We start from the raw sequence: 22,619 nt of genomic DNA, 5'->3' as shown, positions 1-22,619 counted from the left end.
TCCTTGTCTAGCTTGTTTAGTTTCTGTTTCAGGATTGTTTTTCGTGCGTGAATGTACGTCATTCGTGCACATCCGATGGTTACGGGTAAGCTGGGGGTGAAGCAAAAATTGGGATTAGTGATATTGCATACCAGTGTGCCATAGTTATACATCCATTGGGTGGTCACCACACAATATTCACCTCTCCCCGGTATGCTGACTGGGTTGGTTCTGACTCAACAGAGCTTATTTCCAGCACGCATCCGATAGTCTGATAAATACACACTCATCGTGTTTCCTTGTCCCACCGGGTGAGGGAAAATTGTCAGGCTTCCTACCCTGCGGCACCCACTCAATGAGATCCCTCTCATCGTTCTATTATCCATTGGATAGTCCCGCAGGTAGTCCCTTTCTCTGATCAACCCGAGATTCTCCACTTCATATTGTGGGTATGGTTTTGTGTTTCCGGTCATCACTGGGATTATTATTACCATCCCTACTAATGAGGTGTGGTTATTGGTGCACCCACCAGTCACATGGTAGACCCTTGTCATGCCCTTTAATATGCAGGGGTCCTGGGTGCTGTGCCAGCTGGAGTAGGTGGGTGCTGTCCTATCCAGTCTGGAACCCTCCCAGCCTGATTTTTTTTTTAAATGTTGGAAATTTGAAAGAAAAAGAAAAATCCTGGTGACGTAAAACATGTTTTGAATAGAGACCCTTCATCAAAGTTATTAAAATCAATAAATTTTCTGTAATCTAAAAACATTTGGAATGTCAGGCAACACAGTGTCAGTTTCCACATGTACCCAACTCTACCTCACCATCACCTCTCTCAACCCCTCCACTGTCTTGAAATTATCAGACTGCTTGTCTGACATCCAATACTGGGTGACCAGAAATTTCCTCCAACTAAATATCGGAAAGACCGAAGCCATTGTCTTCGGTCCACGCCACAAACCCCGTTCCCTCGCCACCGACTCCTTCCCTCTCCCTGGCAACTATTTGAGCTGAACCAGACTGTTCGCAACCTTGGTGTCATATTTGACCTGGAAATGAGCTTCCGACCACATATCCCCGCCATCACTAAGAGCGCCTATTTCCAGCTCCAGAACCATACCTAACTTCGCTTCTGCCTCAGCTCATCTGCTGCTGAAACTCTCATCCATGTCTTTGTTACCTCTAGATTTGACTATTCCAATGCACTCCTGGCCGGCCTCCCACGTTCTACCCTCAGTAAAATTTGAGCTCATCCAAAACTCTGCTGCCCGTGTCCTCACCTGCATCAAGTCCCATTCACCATCACCCCTGTGCTCGCTGACTTACATTGGTTCCTGGTTAAGCAACGCCTCAATTTTTAAATTCTCATCCCTGTTTTCAAATCCCTCTATGGTCTCCCTATCTCTGTAATCTCCTCTAGCCCAACAACCCTCCAAGATATCTGCGCTCCTCTAATTCTGGCCTTGAGCATCCCTTATTTTAACCGCTCCACCATTGCTAGCCATGCCTTCAGCTGTCAAGGCTCTCAGCTCTGGAATTCCCTTTCAACCTCTCCTCCTTTAAGATGCTCCTTAAAACCAGCCTATTTCAACAAGCTTTTGATCATCTGTCCTAATATCTCCTTATGCGGCTGGGTGTCAAATTTTGTTTTATAATGCTATTGAGAAGCGCCTTGGGATGTTTTACTACATTAAAGGCGCTATACAAATACAAATTGTTGTTGTCATGTAAATCTATGCAATGAATTAGTAATTTCCTTTCAATTCTGTAGCCCTGTCTAACCATATAGCCCTGTAAAGATCATTTCTCTGACTTACTGGAAATACAGTTTGAGCCCCAGGAGTAGAGTAAAAGAAATAGTGATGGGAGGGCGGTGGGGGGTGCCAGATTGATGACCAAATGTGGATGTTTTTTTCCCCAGAAGGAGAGACTATTTGTTTTTTATGGTTGTGGACAGACTTAGTGCATGTCTCGTCTCTGTTGGGGAAGGAAGGCTTATGGGTGAGCTAGAATGAAAGGGGTAAGGAAAGTGATAGGTCATAAAAAGTGGGGAGGTGAGGGGAATATAAGGTGGCGTGGAAATTTGAAGGAATTGCAAATACGAAAGAGAAGTTTTAAAGTAAATTCAGAGCTTAAAATAACTTGCAAATAGGCAATTTACTTTCCAAATACTTATATGAAGATTAAAAGTAGGAATCCAAGCACCGATGTAACTGGACAGTAACACAGGGCTTCTAATTGCTATAGAATGGTCACTAATGCACATTTTGTCCCTTTTCCGGCCAAGAAATGCTGAGAATATTTAGATGGCAAAGCTTTGCAGCGTGTCTTTTTTGATAGGGAGAAGAATGTGAAATTGGCTTAATTGTCATAATATGGGGGTGGGGAAGAGAACATCCCATGCAGCAGAGGCTGAAGGTACAGTGTTACTGTGTCCAAGTTGCAGAGATCCAGCAGAAGATGCGTTATTTTTGTTGGCACCTTCAGAGGCAGTGCCCCCAGTGACAAATGTGGATGTTTTTTTCCCCAGAAGGAGAGACTATTTGTTTTTTTATGGTTGTGGACAGACTTAGTGCATGTCTCGTCTCTGTTGGCCAGCAATGTAGTTCCTAGCCTGCTGTCTGGCAGCCACAATTAAGATGACAAGTCGTGGTTTTTAAGCACCTGCGTGTGACTGCTTATCGTTACAGTAGAAAATACCCTGCAATAAAAAAGGATTGAGTGTCATTTGCAGCTTTGGGCTATATCAGTGTTGTCAATTAGAAATTGCTGATAAGACACAGGTGTGGCTATTGCAACACTGTTTTAGCATACTCATTTTAGTAGAAAAAGCCTTACATACACTCTCACAATACTTTATATCTGTATATTTACTTCACAAACATCTTCACCATTCAGTGACCAACAAAGTAAAGCACTCACAAGGATCACAAACACATGTGCTTTTCGTCTCGCTATTCAACCAACAAACGCACAAAAAGATTAAAGTACACATGCAAAGTGTGAATGAGTATTCAGGCCAAACAACGGTGTCTATTACTCATTTTTAATGTATGAATCAAAAATGAATCAGCCACACCTGGATTTCCAATTATCCACGTGTGGCTAGTGGCTCATGTGCTGGACAGCCTAGGTTATATGCAGTACAAACCTGCTAACATTAATGAGAGTTTAGTAATACAAAAACATTCCAGTTCCATTCTGCTTCCCAGGGCTGCACACCTCTCGGACAGCAGCTCTGCTGTTTACAATCCTCCATTGATCCTCCTCCTCACGGGAGATTTACACCATATTTATTTCTGTGTTATTTTACAACATATATTTGGGGGCATTTATCTGGCTGTGGTGTACACCTGGATGTAGGGTGCAGGGGAAGCATTTGTATGGTGCATAGGATTTTTCTCGATGTAGAGTACATAGGCGTGTTTATTTGTCGGGTCTGAGGCGTGCATTGGATTTAACGTGCTGTAAGGTACACGTGGTGTATTTGTAGGGCACACAGGTTGCATTTTTTACTGGAGTTATTGGAGTTTTTTTAATTCGGTGAATAGGGATTGTGGTTTCTGTATTAATCGGACTGTTAGTGTATTGCAGTATTTTTAATGTATTTGTGTTTTTAAGGTTTAATATTGGTTACTCGTGTTATACTTGTTGACAGCACCATTAGGGGGATGGTGCAACCTGTCCATTATTTGCACCTAACCATTATCTGCACTTTAACAATCCATGCTTCTTTTTGTCTGCTCTTGATACGGATGTATCTATATTGTAATGTTTTAAGAGTTTAGAATACTTTCGTTCTTGACTAACGAGGGTGGTGCAAAAAAAAATCATTAAAATTGTTTGTCTGCCCTCTTATATACCAGTTGGTGTCCAGTGCAATGCTGATTCATTTATACACTTTGCTGTTTAAAAGCTTTCAACCTGAAAGCAGCATAAAAATACACTACAAAAAGGAGTGAAGCAGCAAGCCATTATCTCATGATTTTTGTACTTTGGAAATTGCCAATATGGTAGGAGGGGGAAAGCATGTCCCACACAGTAGAAGCTGCAAGACTGAGGAGGGTGACCTGTGCAGTAGAGGTTAGGGGCACAGAAGATAACTCTCTGTTGCAATGATTAACAGCAAACATTAAGGCCACATTGCGAAAGTGAGGGATTTTTTTTGTTGATATAATGGGAGACTGCCTCCCTAGAAAGAAGACACTGTGCTTACATGCATGCTATCCCAGTGGATCCAAGTGAAAGCTAGAGGAAACAAAGAAAAAACAAGAATGTTGGATATCTGAAATAAAAGCAAAAAAAAAAATGCTGGAAATGGACAACAGGTTGCTCAACATCTGGAAGAGAAAGACCGGTTTAAGTTTTGGATGTGATCCTTCATCACAATCCAACATTCTGATGGAAGAGCATCAGACCCAAATTGTTCTGCCCTAAGTTCACAAGGTTTAGTCTAAAATTAAATATTTCTGAATTTATTTTTAAAAATGTATTTGTTGAATCTCATTAAATTGCACATCTTGATGATTTTTATGGCTGTTAGTGTCCATGCCTCCATTTATGAAGCCCAGGATCCCATAAGCTTTTTTAACCGCTTTCTCAACTTGGCCTCCCACCTTCAACGATTTGTGCATGTATACCCCCAAGTCTCTGTTCCTGCACCCCCTTTACAATTAGTTTATATTGCCTCTCCTCGTTCTTCCTACCAAATTGTATCACTTCGCACTTTTCTGTGTTAAACCTCACCTGCCATGTGTCCGCCCATTCCACCAGCCTGTTTATGTCCTTTTGAAGTCTACTCCTATTCTCCTCACTATTCACTTTACTTCCAAGTTTTGTGTCATTCTCAAATTTTGAAAGAGTGCCCTAAGTCCAAATCATTAATATATGGATGCAGTTATTTGTACTGCCAAAATGGCTGCCTTGTCTCTGATTGGCTCTCCATTATCACATGACCTATTGCCGATTGGTCCCCTTGGAGAATAAGCCACACCCTGAAGTTTCTCTGGAATGTGTAACTGGAACCGCCCAGCCCAAGTTCTGACTGACTTTGCAAATTGTAATTCGATCCATTTTGACTTCAGAAGCCAGAGAGGATCCTTACCCCAGCCAAAATCCCTTGCATCAGCACAAGTGCTGCCTCCCCCAGCCGAAGTCCCTTACCCCAGCGCAAGTGCATGACCTTACTCTCACCGCCCGCCTGGTCGCCCGCCATAGATGGGGCATTGTGTGTGGATCATGGATTGTTAACAGGTTTATTGGGTATGAAGTGAATAGTGATAGTGTCGTGACTTCTGGATTTCATCCACTCCAACGATGTCCCTTGTCAAACACGCACCGAGCTTTCCGTAGAAATTGGATGTAGGTGTAAAGGGGGCTGGAAGCACCTGATACATCTTAAATGAGTTCCCTCTCTCCCCTCCGATCCACCCCCGCCCCCCGTGTGTCTCTCTCTCCCAACCACCTCTTTCCCCCCCTCCCCGCCCCATGTCTCTCTCTTCCCCCCCCCTCCACCCCCGTCTATTTCTCTTTCCACCCCCCCATCTCTCCTCCTCCTCCTCCTCCTCCTCCCCCCCCCCCCCATGTGTCTCTCCCTGCCGCCCGCAGGCTCTGAGGAACAACGTGGTCGGACTGATTGTGGGGCCCCACTTCTGGTTCTGAATGGGAAGCATCGGGCGGAGTTGAGAGAACACAGGTGCAGAAGGGCAGTACAAATAGTTACTCCATTAATATATATCAAGAAAAGCAGTGGTGCATGTACCGAGCCCTGGGGAACACCACTGTATACCTTCCTGCAGTCCAAAAAACAACCATTCACCACTACTCTGTTTACTGTCACTTAGCCAATTTCGTATCCATGCTGCCACTGTCCCTTTTATTCCATGGGCTTCAACTTTGCTGGCAAACCTATTATGTGGCACTTTGTCAAGCGCCTTTTGGGAGTCCATATACACCACATCAACTGCATTGCCCTCATCAACCTTCACTGTTACCTCATCAAAAAATTCAGTCAAGTTAATTAAACATGATTTGCCTTTAACAAATACTTGCTGGCTTTCCTTAATTAATCCACACTTGTCCAAGTGACTGTTAATTTTAGCGTTTCTCCACTACCGAGGTTAAACTGACCAGCCTATAGTTGCTGGGTTTATCCATTACGCTTTTTTGAACAAGGGTGTAATAATTACAATTCTCCAGTCCTCTGGCACCACCCCTGTATCTAAGAAGGGTTGGAAGATTATGGCCAGTGCCGCTCTCTGCCTCTCATTTCTTTTTTCACTTCCCCTCTGAACTTCCTGTATTCAGCATGGTTCTCTCTTGTATTCTCAAACTGACATCTGTCATACGCCCCCTTTTTCTGCTTCATCCTACTCTCTATCTCTTTCATCATCCAGGGAGCTCTGGCTTTGGTTGCCCTACCTTTCCCCCTCATGAGAATGTACCTCAATTGTACCCAAACCATCTCCTCTTTAAAGGCAGCCCATTGTTCGATTACAGTTTTGCCTGCTAATCTTTGATTCCAATTGACCCAGGCCAGGTCTGTTCTCAATGCACTGAAATTGGCCCTCCTCCAATTAAGTTTTTGGCTCTTATTGCTCTTTGTCCTTTTCCATAGCTAACCTAAACCTTATGATACTGTGATCACTGTTCGCTAAATGTCCCTACTGACACTTGATCCACCTCACCCACCTCTTTCCCCAGAACCAGATCCAGCATGGCCTCCTTCCTCGTTGGGCCGGAAATGTACTGATCAAGAAAGTTCTCCGAAACACATTTCAGAAATTCTTTCCTCTCTCTGCCCTTTACCCTATAACTATCCCAGTCTATATTAGGATAGTTGAAGTCCCCCATTCTCACTACTCTATAGTTCTTACACCTCTCTGTAATTTCTCTGCACATTTGCTCCTCTATATCCTTCCTTCTAGTTGGTGGCCTATAGAATAGTAGTGTAATGCAACCTCAATTGTTTCTTAACTCTAACTAAATAGATTCTATCCTTGACCCCTCCAGGACACCTAGCACTGTAATATTCTTCATCAATACTGCCACCCTACTTTCTTTCTTTCCTTCCCTATCTTTCCTGAACACCTTATAATCAGGAATATTTAGTACCCAATCCAGCCCTTTATTGAGTCAGGTCTCTGTTATCGCCACAACTTCTTATTTCCGTGTGGCTATATGCGCCTGCAGCTCACCAACCTTATTTACCATGCTTCGTGTGTTTATGAACATGCACCGTTAGCCTTTCTTAGAACTACTTGTATTTTCTCTTGGTCTGACCCCACCTAATACCATACTATCTCTTACTCTAGTGCTATTTGTATGTCCCTCTCTTTTGTGCCCATCCCCCTGCCAAATTAGTTTAATCCCTCCCCAACAACACTAGCAAACCCCACCCCACCCCACCCGCGAAGATATTGGTCCCGGCTCTGTTAAGGTGCAACCTGTCTGGCCTGTACAGGTCCCACCTCCTCCAGCACCGGTCCCAATGTCCCTTCTGCACCATATCTCCAGCCACGCATTCACCTGCTCTGTCCTCCTATTTCTATACTCACTCGCACGTGGCACCGGGAGTAATCCGGAGATTAACAGCTTTGAGGTCCTGCTTTTTAATCTCCTTCCTAGCTTGCTAAAATCTGCCTGCAGGACCTCATCTCTTTTTCTACCTATGAGGTTGATACAGATGTAGATCATGACCTCTGGCTGTTCACCCCCCCCTCCCCCCCACCCCTTCAGAGTGTTCTGCAACTGCACCATGACATCCTTGACCCTGGCACTAGGGAGATAACGTACCATCCTGGAATCACGTCTGCGGCCACAGAAACGCCTGTCTGTTCCCCTAACTATTGAATCCCCCATCACTATTGCTTTCCCAATCTCCCCCCTTCCCCGTACAGCTGAGCCACCTGTGGTGCCATGGACTTGGCTCTGGCTGTACTCCCCAAAGGAATGATCGCCCTCACCAGTATTCAGGATTGAATATCAGTCGGAGAGCGAGATGCGCTCTGGACACCTGCACTACCTGCCTGGTCCTCCTTTTCTGTCTGATGGTCACCCGTTCCCTATCTGCCTGAGCAATCGAGCCTGCGGGGTGACCACCTCCTGAAACGTGCTATCCACGTAGCTCTCAGCCTCACGGATGCAATGCAGTGACGCCAGCTGCTGCTCAAGCTTCAAAATCCAGAGCTTGAGCTCCTCCAGCTGATGACACTTCCTGCACATGTGTTTTTCCAGGACACTAGAAGCGTCCTGGATTTCCCACATGGTGCAGGATGTACATTCCATATGGGACTGAGGTGCCCTGCCATGCCTCTATTTAATAGACTATTAACTAACTTACCAAAAATAAACTTAAAACTTTGCAAAACACTCACCAGCTACTCACGAATCAGCTCCTTTCCTTGTGCTGACGACATTTTTGTTTTTTTACTCTGACGTCGCTCTTTCAAATTCTGCCTGTGTTGAGTTGCTCAGCTCTGACTCCGCTCCTGCTCAGGTCCCCTGCCTCTGGTCTTGGGCCTGCTCTCGCCGCACTCTTTTATCTCCGCTCAGGTCTGCCACCTCCGGTTTATATGAACTTCCAAAGGCATTCGACAAGTTTCCATATAAGTGGCTGTTGGATGAAATTAAAACTCATGGAATTGAAAGCAAATTATTGACCTGGTTAGGAGATAGGAGAAGACAGAGAGTAGGGGTAATGGGTATGTACCCAAATTGGAAGGAAGTGACTCGTGGTGTCCCACAAGGATCTGTGCTGGGGACTCAACTATCAACTATATTTTTTTAATGACTATGATAACACAATAGAGAGTCATATGTCCAAGTTTGCTGATGACACAAAGATTGGTGGCATAGAACATAAGAAATAGAAACAGGAGAAGGCCATACGGCCCCTCGAGCCTGCTCCGCCATTCAATAAGATCGTGGCTGATCTGATCATGGACTCATAGAAACATAGAAAATAGGTGCAGGAGTAGGCCATCCAGCCCTTCGAGCTGCACCACCATTCAATAAGATCATGGCTGATCAGTCCTTCAGTACCCCTTTCCTGCTTTCTCTCCATACCGCTTGATCCCTTTAGCCGCAAGGGCCATATCTAACTCCCTTTTGAATATATCCAATGAACTGGCATCAACAACTCTGCGGCAGGGAATTCCACAGGTTAACAAGTCTCTGAGTGAAGAAGTTCCTTCTCATCTCAGTCCTAAATGGCTTACCCCTTATCCTAAGACTATGTCCTCTGGTTCTGGACTCCCCCAACATCGGGAATATTCTTCCCGCATCTAACCTGTCCAGTCCCATCAGAATTTTATATGTTTCTATGAGATCCCCTCTCATCCTTCTAAACTCCAGTGAATACAGGCCCAGTCGATCCAATCTCTCCTCATATGTCAGTCCTGCCATCCCAGGAATCAGTCTGGTGAACCTTCGCTGCACTCCCTCAATAGCAAGAACATCCTTCCTCAGATTAGGAGACCAAAACTGAACACAATATTCCAGGTGGGGCCTCACCAAGGCCCTGTACAACTGCAGTAAGACTTCCCTGCTCCTATACTCAAATCCTCTTGCGATGAAGGCCAACATACCATTTGCCTTCTTCACCACCTGCTGTACTTGCATGCCAACCTTCAATGACTGATGAATCATGACACCAGGTCTCGCTGCACCTCCCCTTTTCCTAATCTGCCGCAATTCAGATAATATTCTGCCTTTGTGTTTTTGCCCCCAAAGTGGATAACCTCACATTTATCCACATTATACTGCATCTGCCATGTATTTGCCCACCGACCGAACCTGTCCAAATCATCCTGCAGCCTCTTAGCGTCCTCCTCACAGCTCACACCACCACCCAGTTTAGTGTCATCTGCAAACTTGGAGATATTACACTCAATTCCATCATCCAAATCATTAATATATATTGTAAAGAGCTGGGGTCCCAGCACCGAGCCCTGCGGCAATCCACTAGTCACTGCCTGCCATTCTGAAAAGGACCCGTTAATCCCGACTCTCTGCTTCCTGTCTGCCAACCAGTTCTCTATCCACGTCAGTACATTACCCCCAATACCATCTGCTTTGATTTTGCACACCAATCTCTTATGTGGGACCTTGTCAAAAGCCTTTGAAAGTCCATATACACCACAACCACTGGTTCTCCTCTGTCCACTCTACTAGTTACATCCTCAAAAAATTCCAGAAGATTTGTCAAGCATGATTTCCTCTTCATAAATCCATGCTGATTCGATCAATCCTATCACTGCTTTCCAAATGTGCTGCTATTTCATCCTTAATGATTGATTCCAACATTTACCCCACTACTGATGTCAGGCTAACTGGTCTATAATTACCTGTTTTCTCTCCCTTTTTTAAAAAGTGGTGTTACATTAGCAACCCTCCAGTCCATAGGAACTGATCCAGAGTCGATGGACTGTTGGAAAATTATCACCAATGCATCCACTATTTCTAGGGCCACTTCCTTGAGTACTCTGGGATGTAGACTATCAGGCCCTGGGGATTTATCGGCCTTTAATCCCATCAATTTCCCTAACACAATTTCCAAATAAGGATATCCTTCAGTTCCTCCTTCTCACTAGACCTTCGGACCCCTAGTACATCCGGAAGATTATTTGTGTCTTCCTTTGTGAAGACAGAACCAAAGTACTTGTTCAATTGGTCTGCCATTTCTTTGTTCCCCATTATAAATTCACCCGAATCCGACTGCAAGGGACCTATGTTTGTCTTCACTAATCTTTTTCTCTTTACATATCGATAGAAGCTTTTGCAGTCATTTTTTAAGTTTCCGGCAAGCTTCCTCTCGTATTCTATTTTCCCCTTCTTAATTAATCCCTTTATCCTCCTCTGCTGTATTCTAAATTTCTCCCAGTCCTCTGGCTTACTACTTTTTCTGCCTAATTTGTATGCCTCTTCCTTGGATTTAACACGATCCTTAATTTCCCTTGTTAGCCATGGTTGAGCCACCTTCCCCATTTTATTTTTACTCCAGACAGGGATGTATAATTGTTGAAGTTCATCCATATGATCTTTAAAGGTTTGCCATTGCCTATCCACCGTCAACCCTTTAAGTATCATTTGCCAGTCTAATCTAGCCAATTCGCGCCTCATACCATCAAAGTTACCTTTCCTTAAGTTCAGGACCCTAGTTTCTGAATTAACTCAGCTCTACTTCCCCGCCACTCCCTATAACCCCTTATCCCCTTATCGTTTAAGAAACTGTCTATTTCTGTCTTAAATTTATTCAATGTCCCAGCTTCCACAGCTCTCTGAGGCAGCAAATTCCACAGATTTACCACCCTCTGAGAGAAGAAATTTCTCCTCATCTCTGTTTTAAATGGGCGGCCCCCTATTCTAAGATCATGCCCTCTAGTTCTAGTCTTCCCCATCAGTGGAAACATCCTCTCTGCATCCACCTTGTCAAGCCCCCTCATAATCTTATATGTTTCAACAAGATTACCTTTCATTCTTCTGAATTCCAATGAGTAGAGGCCCAACCTACTCAATCTTTCCTCATAAGTCAACCCCTCATCCCCGGAATCAACTTAGTGAACCTTCTCTGAATTGCCTCCAAAGCAAGTATATCTTTTCATAAACATGGAAACCAAAACTGCATGCAGTATTTCAGGTGTGGCCTCACCAATACCTGTAGCAAGACTTCCCTGCTTTTATACTCCATCCCCTTTGCAATAAAGACCAAAATTCCATTGGTCTTCCTGATCACTTGCTGTATCTTTTGTGTTTCATGCATAAGTACCCCTAGGTCCCGCTGTACTGCGGCACTTTGCAATCTTTCTCCATTCAAATAATAACTTGTTCTTTGATTTTTTTCTGCCAAAGTGCATGACCTCACACTTTCCGACATTATACTCCATCTGCCAAATTTTTGCCCACTCACTTCGCCTGTCTATGTCCTTTTGAAGATTTTTTGTGTCCTCCTCACACATTGCTTTTCCTCCCATTTTTGTATCGTCAGCAAACTTGGCTACGTTACACTCAGTCCTTCCAGTCGTTAATATAGATTGTAAATAGTTGGGGTCCCAGCACTGATCCCTGCGGCATCTCACTAGTTACTGGTTGCCAACCAGAGAATGAACCATTTATCCCGACTCTCTGTTCTCTGCATTGAGAGATGCAGCAGCCCTTCAAATGACCCTGTTTAATACCACCTTCATCATGTCAACCTGAAAGTGATCCATTTATCCCGACTCTGTTTTCTGTTAGTTAGCCAATCCTCTAGCCATGCTACTATATTACCCCCAACCCTGTGAACTTTTATGTGGCACCTTGTCAAATGCCTTGTGGAAGTCCAAATACACCACATCCACTGGTTCCCCTTTATCTACTCTGTTCGTTACATCCTCAAAGAACTCCAGCAAATTTGTCAAACATGACTTCCCCTTCATAAATCCATGCTGACTCTGCCTGATCGAATTTTGCTTTTCCAAATGTCCTGCTACTGCTTCTTTAATAATGGACTCCAACTTTTTCCCAACCACAGATGTTAGGCTAACTGGTCTATAGTTTCCTGCTTTTTGTCTGCCTCCTTTTTTAAATAGAGGCGTTACATTTGCAGTTTTCCAAAGGAAGTAGTATAGTCAGAAGCATAATATTACAAAGAGACATGAATAGATTGGAGTGGACAAAACTGTGGCAGATGGATTCAAACACAGGTAAGTGTGAGGTCATCCATTTTGGACCAAACAAAGATAGATCCGGGCATTTTTTTAAATGGTGAAAAGCTAGGAACAGTGCAGGTTCAAAGAGATCCGTGTACATAGATCACTGAATGTAGTAATCAGGTACACAAAATAATCAGAAAGGCTAATGGAATGCTAATCTTTATAACTAGAGGGCTAGAATATAAAGGGGAGGAAGTTTTGCTCCAGTTCTACACAGCCCTGGTTAGACCACATATATACAGCACTGTGTACAGTTCTGGGCAACATGCCTTAGAAAGGATATATTGGCCTTGGAAGAAGCGCAGCGCAGATTCACCAGAATGTTACCAGAGCTTCAAGGATTAGATTATGAGGAGAGATTACAGAAACTAGTTTGTATTTCCTGAAATATAGACGGTTACAGTTTGATTTGATTGTGGAGTTAAGGATTTGAAAGATAGGGTAGATAGAGATAAATCTTTTCCGCTCAGGGTGAGGGTATGTGTGGGGGAAGGTCTAAGACAAGGAGATCTAACCTTAAAATCAGAGCCAGGATATTCAGGAGAGACGTTAGGAAACACTGCTTCACGCAAAGGGTGGTAGAAGTGTGGAACTCACTCCCACAAAAAGATGCTAGCTCAATTAATAATTTTAAATCTAAAATTGATAGTATTTTGCTAGCCAAGGGTATTAAGGGCTATGGAGCCAAGGCGGGTGGTTGGAGTTTGGATACAGATCAGCCATGATTTCACTGAATGGCAGAACAGGCTCAAGGGGCTGAATGGCCTACTCCTGTTCCTATGTTCTGGTTCTGGTGAAGGAATCTAAATCTGACTTCTCTTTTGCTGTTGCTGGCGGGATGTTGTACTTTTCCGGCATTCTTTGTTTTAATTTCCAACATTTGAAGCTTTTTTTTAATATCCCTGTATTTGATCATTTGCCCAAATATTACGTGTTGTATTGTAACAGTTTAAAAAAAAAAACAGCAGCTTACCTGGTTTTTGCCACCTGAGAGGGATTTTTTGAAGCATTGTTTTGGTAACGTGGCTACTGAGGCACTGCCAATTTGAACTTTACTGGCTTTACTGCGATCCAGAATTTAAGTCCAAGCTTGCTGTATTGTGTCATGTGAACAGATTAATGAAACAAGCCCACTTATAATGGATGGTCTCAGTGGGCACTAAAAATTAGGATTTTTGTTTGCTTCTTTTTTTCCTCTGTGCTATCGATGTTCACGTATCCAGACAGGGCGAAATATGACAGCAGGCTGAGCACAGGCCTTCAATCACAGGCCTGCAATGGTCTGGATTAAATTGGCCAGATTCAGAGTCCGGAAGTCAGTCAGTATCTGAGCATTCTAGAAGTTGGTTTCTAGCAATATCATACCTCATCACATTTCTGAAGGACATTATCATAACATTTATGAATTAGAATGTTGGGAACAAAATGAACAAGTTATATTATCTATTTGACATTAATATTTACTGCTGAAATACGCAGAAAAAGTACAGAAAGTGGGAGTGATAAAAGTATCATCTTTATGTGAAGAAATGGACATTAAGAAAAAAAGACTCGACCACCGGACATCTCAAAGCACTTTACAACCAGTGAACTACTTTTTGGAGTGTTGCCACTGTTGTAATATAGGCAGGCAATTTGCACACAAGCAAGCTCTCATAAACAGCAATGTGATAATGACCAGATAACCTGTTTTTTTTTTAATGTTATTAGGAACAGCATACATAATGCTAAAAATCATGCAAGTTGATTGGAAGATCATGTAGAAGCACTTTTAAAGTGTTGCTTCAAGGTTTTATTTTCATCACATTATGTGTCAGAAATAAAAGCAATAGCCCCGATTTTAACTCTGAGCGTGTGGGTGAGGACCAAGTTGGGCAACAAGTCATCTCCAACTTGGCAGCATGACGCTCTGCGAACCACAGCTGCAATACTGATCATATTCTGGGTTTTTTGCAGTGGGCTCTATACTATCTGTCTAAAACCAGTTAATGAAGTTGAAATTTCATTATAATATATTTAATATATTTGAAAAATTACTGATCTGTTAGGTGGAATAAATTATTTTGAAAATTGTAAGTTAATTTGGCAGAATGGAATATTTTGGCCAGTCAATATAACAACAAAAGTAATTCTGAAACTTGATTCATTGTCCTTAACACATCCCAGACTCTCCCTCTCCTATGGGATGGGTTACAACTACCTACTGCTTAAATGCACTTATGCCATGTTGGCTTTGCAGGTACAGTCAATCACAGGACTCATGAAGGCCCTGAAAAGACTGCAGAGTTGCAAATTATGTGACTCCTCGGGTTATATACTTCTTGCAAAATCCATTTTAGTTGGGCTCGGATTTTCCATTTTTTAATTTTTAACCCCTCACCTGTTCTCTCCCCCTCCCCATCCCCCCCACCCCCCACCCCCTCCCCCCAGGGGGTAAAAATTCTCCTCAAAGTGTTTGCCCCTTTGGGGAAGTGAGGAGAGAAGAATTCTGATGAATCTCTGAACAGGGTGGGGACATTTTATAAATATGATGTGATCGTCAGCGGTGAAACAGAAAATAAAGGAGCTGAAGTCTTTGTTCATTTTGTCCTCTAGATGGCTTCCTGGGCTCAAAGATTCTGCTCACTTGTGCTGATGTGTGCTTACCAATTTGCATCTGGCAGGGCTTCTGTGTGTGTTTTGTTAGTGTGATTTTGGGCTGTGGAGATGTATAAAAGTTCATCAATTGAATTAATTTCCGTAAAAATAACAGTCATCATAGGCAGTCCCTCGAAACGAGAATGACTTGCTTCCATGCCGAGAACGGATGAGTTCACAGGTGTTTCAATGATATTCCAGATCCCGAACTACATCCTGAAGGGTGGAAGACAAGACGCCTGTGAGTGGATTTTTTTTAATGTGTGGTGGCCGTTGCACACCAGCCACCACACAGGCTTGACAGAGCTAGGTCTTGGTCCAGTGGTAAGGATTAACCAAGACGACTGGAGACCAGCTCTGCTGCATGGACCTAGTGCGCACACATATCGCAGTGTAGGCTGCCCCTGGGCCCTCGCCTCTTCTGGGCCCCGAACTTTCGCCTCTCCTGGACCCCAATCACATCCCTCTACGAACTCCTGCCGCTCCTTCGCCCCAACCTCGCTGCTCCCGCTGTACCTGCCCGCTCTGCAATCAGCCGTCGCCCTCCTGCAGCAGCATGCACTGCTCCCTGGAGTGGCATGCCGCTGCACGCTGCTCCCTCTAATGATCACGGCCCGATGATGGTCTTGCAGGCCGGGACCATGCCGATTTCTGGGCCGGGTCACTGCACGCAATAATAGTGAGGCTATCATCACTCACCATTATTAAAGAGCAAATTGGACAGCAACATCTGGTGACTGGACATGCACAGTTAACTGCAGAAATCAGAAAGTTGCTGTCCAGGTTACCCAGGTCCTCCAGAAGCTGCGTTATAACAACATCTCGCTGAGAGACTCGGCATTGAAACACATGGAAGGGCATGAAGTTGTGGTTCTGACATAAGAGATACCCATTAAACAGGCAGAATATGTTCGGGCTTGTCCATTCCAGTGTAAGTACATCTTTAATGGTGTGATAGGTCTTGATTATAGCCAAATAACCTCACTGAAAATTAACTTTTACAAGTGTGAAGCCTCATTCCTTCACATTTTAATAATTGTTGGAGTTTTAAAAAATATAGTTTTTTATTTAAAATATTTTCTGTCTCTTATCCCTTTCACTTAATCCCATCTTTCTTTCCTTCTCTTTATTTCGCTTTCTGTACATGATTTCGCATTGATTTAACTTTTCTAACTTAAACTTGCTGGTTCAGAATCTGCATGCCTCCGTAAGGATTAATGAATCTGATTGGTTAAGGAGATATGCTGTTGCTTGCTCTGTTCACACAGGTCCTAGATCCCCTGTAGAAGGCGCTGTGCTAAAATGGCTGAGGGATGAGCTAATAGAGGACTTTAAAATTATGAAAGGTTTTGATAGAATAGACCCAGAGAGAATGTTTTCACTTGTGGGGAAGAGCAATCCTCCACTTGTGGGGGAGGCTATCAATATAAGATAGTCAGCAAGAAATTGAATGGGGAATTCAGAAGAAACTTCTTTACCCAGAGAGTGGTGAGAATGTGGAACTCACTACCACAGAGATTGGTTGAAGTGAATAATATTAATGCATTTAAGGGGCGGTTAGATAAGTATCTGAGAGAGTGTTATGCTGATAGTTAGATGAGGAAAGACAGTAGGAAGCTTGAGTGGAACAGGGGCTGGTTGGGCCAAATGGCCTGTTTCTGTGCTGTATATCCTATGTAATAATACCCCCTCATAACCCAGAGAAGGATTTTTTTAATCATTGTTTTGGTAACGTGGCTACTGAGGCACTGCCAATTTGAACTTTACTGGCTTTACTGCGATCCAGAATTTAAGTCCAAGCTTGCTGTATTGTGTCATGTGAACAGATTAATGAAACAAGCCCACTTATAATGGATGGTCTCAGTGGGCACTAAAAATTAGGATTTTTGTTTGCTTCTTTTTTTCCTCTGTGCTGTCTTTGTTCATGTAGCCAGACAGGGCGAAATATGACAGCAGGCTGAGCACAGGCCTGCAATCACAGGCCTGCAATGGTCTGGATTAAATTGGCCAGATTCAGAGTCCGGAAGTCAGTCAGTATCTGAGCATTCTAGAAGTTGGTTTCTAGCAATATCATACCTCATCACATTTCTGAAGGACATTATCATAACATTTATGAATTAGAATGTTGGGAACAAAATGAACAAGTTATATTATCTATTTGACATTAATATTTACTGCTGAAATACGTAGAAAAAGTACAGAAAGTGGGAGTGATAAAAATATCATCTTTATGTGAAGAAATAGACATTAAGGAAAAAAGGCTCGACCACCGGACATCTCAAAGCGCTTTACAACCAATGAACTACTTTTTGGAGTGTTGCCACTGTTGTAATATAGGCAGGCAATTTGCACACAAGCAAGCTCCCACAAACAGCAATGTGATAATGACCAGATAACCTGTTTTTTTTAATGTTATTAAGAACAGCATACATAATGCTAAAAATCATGCAAGTTGATTGGAAGATCATGTAGAAGCACTTTTAAAGTGTTGCTACAGGGTTTTATTTTCATCACATTATGTGTCAGAAATAAAAGCAATAGCCCCGATTTTAACTCTGAGCGTGTGGGTGAGGACCAAGTCGGGCAACAAGCCATCTCCAACTTGGCAGCATGATGCTCTGTGAACCACAGCTGCAATACTGATCATATTCTGGGTTTTTTGCAGTGTGCTCTACACTATCTGTCTGAAACCAGTTAATGAAGTTGAAACTTCATTATAATATATTTAATATATTTGAAAAATTACTGATCTCAGTTAGGTGGAATAAATTATTTTGAAAATTGTAAGTTAATTTGGCAGAATGGAAATATTTTGGCCAGTCAATATGACAACAAAAGTAATTCTGGAGCCTTTGTTCATTGTCCTTAACATAAAGCCAGACTCTCCCTCTCCTATGGGATGGGTTACAACTACCTACTGCTTAAATGCACTTATGCCATGTTGGCTTTGCAGGTACAGTCAATCACAGGACTCATGAAGGCCCTGAAAAGACTGCAGAGTTGCAAATTATGTGACTCCTCGGGTTATATACTTCTTGCAAAATCCATTTTAGTTGGGCTCGGATTTTCCATTTTTTAATTTTTAACCCCTCACCTGTTCTCTCCCCCTCCCCATCCCCCCCACCCCCCACCCCCTCCCCCCAGGGGGTAAAAATTCTCCTCAAAGTGTTTGCCCCTTTGGGGAAGTGAGGAGAGAAGAATTCTGATGAATCTCTGAACAGGGTGGGGACATTTTATAAATATGATGTGATCGTCAGCGGTGAAACAGAAAATAAAGGAGCTGAAGTCTTTGTTCATTTTGTCCTCTAGATGGCTTCCTGGGCTCAAAGATTCTGCTCACTTGTGCTGATGTGTGCTTACCAATTTGCATCTGGCAGGGCTTCTGTGTGTGTTTTGTTAGTGTGATTTTGGGCTGTGGAGATGTATAAAAGTTCATCAATTGAATTAATTTCCGTAAAAATAACAGTCATCATAGGCAGTCCCTCGAAACGAGAATGACTTGCTTCCACGCCGAGAACGGATGAGTTCACAGGTGTTTCAATGATATTCCAGATCCCGAACTACATCCTGAAGGGTGGAAGACAAGACGCCTGTGAGTGGATTTTTTTTAACGTGTGGTGGCCGTTGCACACCAGCCACCACACAGGCTTGACAGAGCTAGGTCTTGGTCCAGTGGTAAGGATTAACCAAGACGACTGGAGACCAGCTCTGCTGCATGGACCTAGTGCGCACACAATCGCAGTGTAGACTGGCTCATGCTGCCCCTGGGCCCTCGCCTCTTCTGGGCCCCGAACTTTCGCCTCTCCTGGGCCCCGATCACATCCCTCTACAAACTCCTGCCGCTCCTTCGCCCCAACCTCGCTGCTCCCGCTGTACCTGCCCGCTCTGCAATCAGCCGTCGCCCTCCTGCAGCAGCGTGCACTGCTCCCTGAAGTGGCATGCCGCTGCACGCTGCTCCCTCTAATGATCACGGCCCGATGATGATCTTGCAGGCCGGGACCATGCCGATTTCTGGGCCGGGTCACCGCACGCAATAATAGTGAGGCTATTATCACTCACCATTATTAAAGAGCAAATTGGACAGCAACATCCGGTGACCGGACATGTACAGTTAACTGCAGAAATCAGAAAGTTGCTGTCCAGGTTACCCCATTCCTCCAGAAGCTGCGTTATAACAACATCTCGCTGAGAGACTCGGCATTGAAACACATGGAAGGGCATGAAGTTGTGGTCCTGACATAAGAGATACCCATTAAACAGGCAGAATAAGTTCGGGCTTGTCCATTCCAGTGTAAGTACATCTTTAATGGTGTGATAGGTCTTGATTATAGCCAAATAACCTCACTGAAAATTAACTTTTACAAGTGTGAAGCCTCATTCCTTCACATTTTAATAATTGTTGGAGTTTTAAAAAAAATATAGTTTTTTATTTAAAACATTTTCTGACTCTTATCTCTTTCACTTAATCCCATCTTTCTTTCCTTCTCTTTATTTCGCTTTCTGTACATGATTTCGCATTGATTTAACTTTTCTAACTTAAACTTGCTGGTTCAGAATCTGCATGCCTCCGTAAGGATTAATGAATCTGATTGGTTAAGGAGATATGCTGTTGCTTGCTCTGTTCACACAGGTCCTAGATCCCCTGTAGAAGGCGCTGTGCTAAAATGGCTGAGGGATGAGCTAATAGAGGTCTTTAAAATTATGAAAGGTTTTGATAGAATAGACCCAGAGAGAATGTTTTCTCTTGTGGGGAAGAGCAATCCTCCACTTGTGGGGGAGGCCATCAATATAAGATAGTCAGCAAGAAATTGAATGGGGAATTCAGATGAAACTTCTTTACCCAGAGAGTGATGAGAATGTGGAACTCACTACCACAGAGATTGGTTGAAGTGAATAATATTAATGCATTTAAGGGGCGGTTAGATAAGTATCTGAGAGAGTGTTATGCTGATAGTTAGATGAGGAAAGACAGTAGGAAGCTCGAGTGGAGCATGGGCTGGTTGGGCCAAATGGCCTGTTTCTGTGCTGTATATCCTATGTAATAATACCCCCTCGTAACCCAGAGCAGATATTGGGGTCTTTCACAGGTGCACTTCTCCAATCTCTCTCAGAAGGTGGACCAAGCAAATACTTGGTCAGATGAGGCCAGATACAAATCATTGAGCTGCTTTATTACAGTAAGATGAACATGTACAACAGCCATTAAGATTGGATCCATACAACTTATCTTTACTTAATACAAAGTAAAAAACACTCCACATTACCAATATCAGTGAGTTATCTAACTCGGCTTCAATAAGGTGGCTTCTAACAAACTCCAGCATTTCTAACACCCTCGCCTCAGTGAAAATCTCACAGCATTCTCTTTCACAATCCTGACTGCCTTCACACCACCATCATCATCAACCATCATCATCATAGGCAGTCCCTCGAAATCGAGGAAGACTTGCTTCCACTCTCAAAGTGAGTTCTCAGGTGGCTGTACAGTTCAATATGGGAATTACTGTCTGTCGCAGGTGGGACGGACAGTCGTTGAAGGAAAGGGTAGGTGGGGAGTCTGGTTTGCCGCACGCTTCTTCCGCTGCCTGCGCTTGTTTCTGCATGCTCTTGGCGACGAGACTCGAGGTGCTCTGCGCCCTCCTGGATGCTCTTCCTCCACTTAGGGCGGACTTTGACCAGGTGTCGGTGGAGGATGTTGCACTTTATCAACGAGGCTTTGAGGGTGTCCTTGAAACGTTTCCTCTGCCCACCTGGGACTTGCTTGCCGTGTAGGAGTTCCGAGTAGAGCGCTTGCTTTGGGAGTCTCGTGTCGGGCATGCGAACAATGTGGCCCGCCCAACAGAGCTGGTTGAGTGTGGTCAGTGCTTCGATGCTGGGGATGTTGGCCTGATCGAGAACACTGATGTTGGTGCATCTGTGCTCCCAGGGGATTTGCAGGATCTTGCGGAGACATCGTTGGTGGTATTTCTCCATCGATTTGAGGTGTCTACTGTATGTGGTCCACATCTCTGGGCCATACAGGAGGGCGGGTATCACTACAGCCCTGTGGATCATACCATTCCTGTTTCAAGAAATCTTTGCTTGTTTGTCTGTGTGTGCTTTATCTCTCACTGTTCACACTAGAAAGGGGATCAAAGACTTTTCAAGACAATGGATTATGATGTGTTTAGTGATAGCTGAAACAGTCTAACAAATTGCCTATTATTTACAGCCTTAAGGGGAAACAACATCAACACTAGTTCATGAGCATCTGAGCTAACTATTGTAGCAGAATGCACATTGTCTGAATGCACTATGCTTAAAAACAAAACATTTACAGTAACTTTTCTCTCCAAATCCTTTCTATTGAAAAATGGACAAATAATCCAACACATGACAACCTTCCCATTGGAGGTGTCAACATCAACTACTTCTAGGTCAGGTGCAGAGAAAGCTTCCTCCACTGTACCCTAACAATGTGCCTTAACTCCAACCTCAGAAGAGTACCCCAACTAAGCCAGTATCAGATTTTCCATTTCGCACACCACCCATCCTTGTTACCTCTCTGATTCAGATGAGCGGTTTTGTGTTCACTAGAAATTGGATTGACACTGTCCAAACTCATGTCACATCGTTGGGCTCAATATTCCCCAGTATTTGTGTCGTTTTTTTTGGAGTAGGCTGCTTTTTCTGGCCTAACTTAAAAATCCCCAGTTTTCCCAAATCAATTTGTACCAGCGTAAGTCACTTAGCTACGGGTTTTTTAGGTTAGTTTTTTTTCCTCAAAAGGGGACGTTACCAGCCACCGACACCAATTCTGGCCATTTAGTCAACTTTGGCCAGCTAATAGTTACTCCATTTCTACTTAGGCCAGCGTATGTGGCCTCTCAAGAAAACCCTCACGGAGAGTTAAAGAAATCAGTGCAGGTAAGTACATCGGAGGCCATTCGGCCTGGGCTCGGGGTGGGAAGCGGAGCGGACCTGGACCGGCACGAAATCGGGGGCCACAGAGCAGCGGGAAGGCACCGGTGAAGCTTGGGGTGAAGGGAGCAAGCTGGCCAGCACGAAATCGGGGTGGGGGGGTGGTCACAGAGCAGTGGGAAGGCACCGGAGAGGCTTGGCGGGGGAGGGTACTCACCGCAGCGGACCAGGAAAGCACCTCACTCGGAGCTCTACTGCACATGCGCGGCCATTTCAGCAACGTCAAGAACGTCAGTTTTTCCCCCCGCGTATGCGCAGAAGGCCCGGCTCCTTTTTCCAGCGCAGACCACAGGTTCCACCCCCCGAGGCGACTGGCCACACTGCACGGCTGCAGATTAGAGGCTAAACATCGGG

The 22,619-nt window shown here is 44.0% G+C and overlaps 1 protein-coding gene across 2 annotated transcripts in view; it reads left to right on the top strand.

Annotated features, from left to right (window-relative positions):
• Nucleotides 1–22,619, top strand: part of aspg (asparaginase homolog (S. cerevisiae)) — a 126,128-nt gene that overhangs the window by 48,048 nt on the left and 55,461 nt on the right. The gene's annotated exons all lie outside the window — the stretch shown is intronic.

This window comes from Pristiophorus japonicus, chromosome 4, assembly GCF_044704955.1.
Source record: "Pristiophorus japonicus isolate sPriJap1 chromosome 4, sPriJap1.hap1, whole genome shotgun sequence".
Classification (NCBI taxonomy): domain Eukaryota; kingdom Metazoa; phylum Chordata; class Chondrichthyes; family Pristiophoridae; genus Pristiophorus; species Pristiophorus japonicus.
The sequence above is the reverse complement of the archived record's forward strand: the minus strand, read 5'-3'. Positions and strand labels throughout refer to the sequence as shown.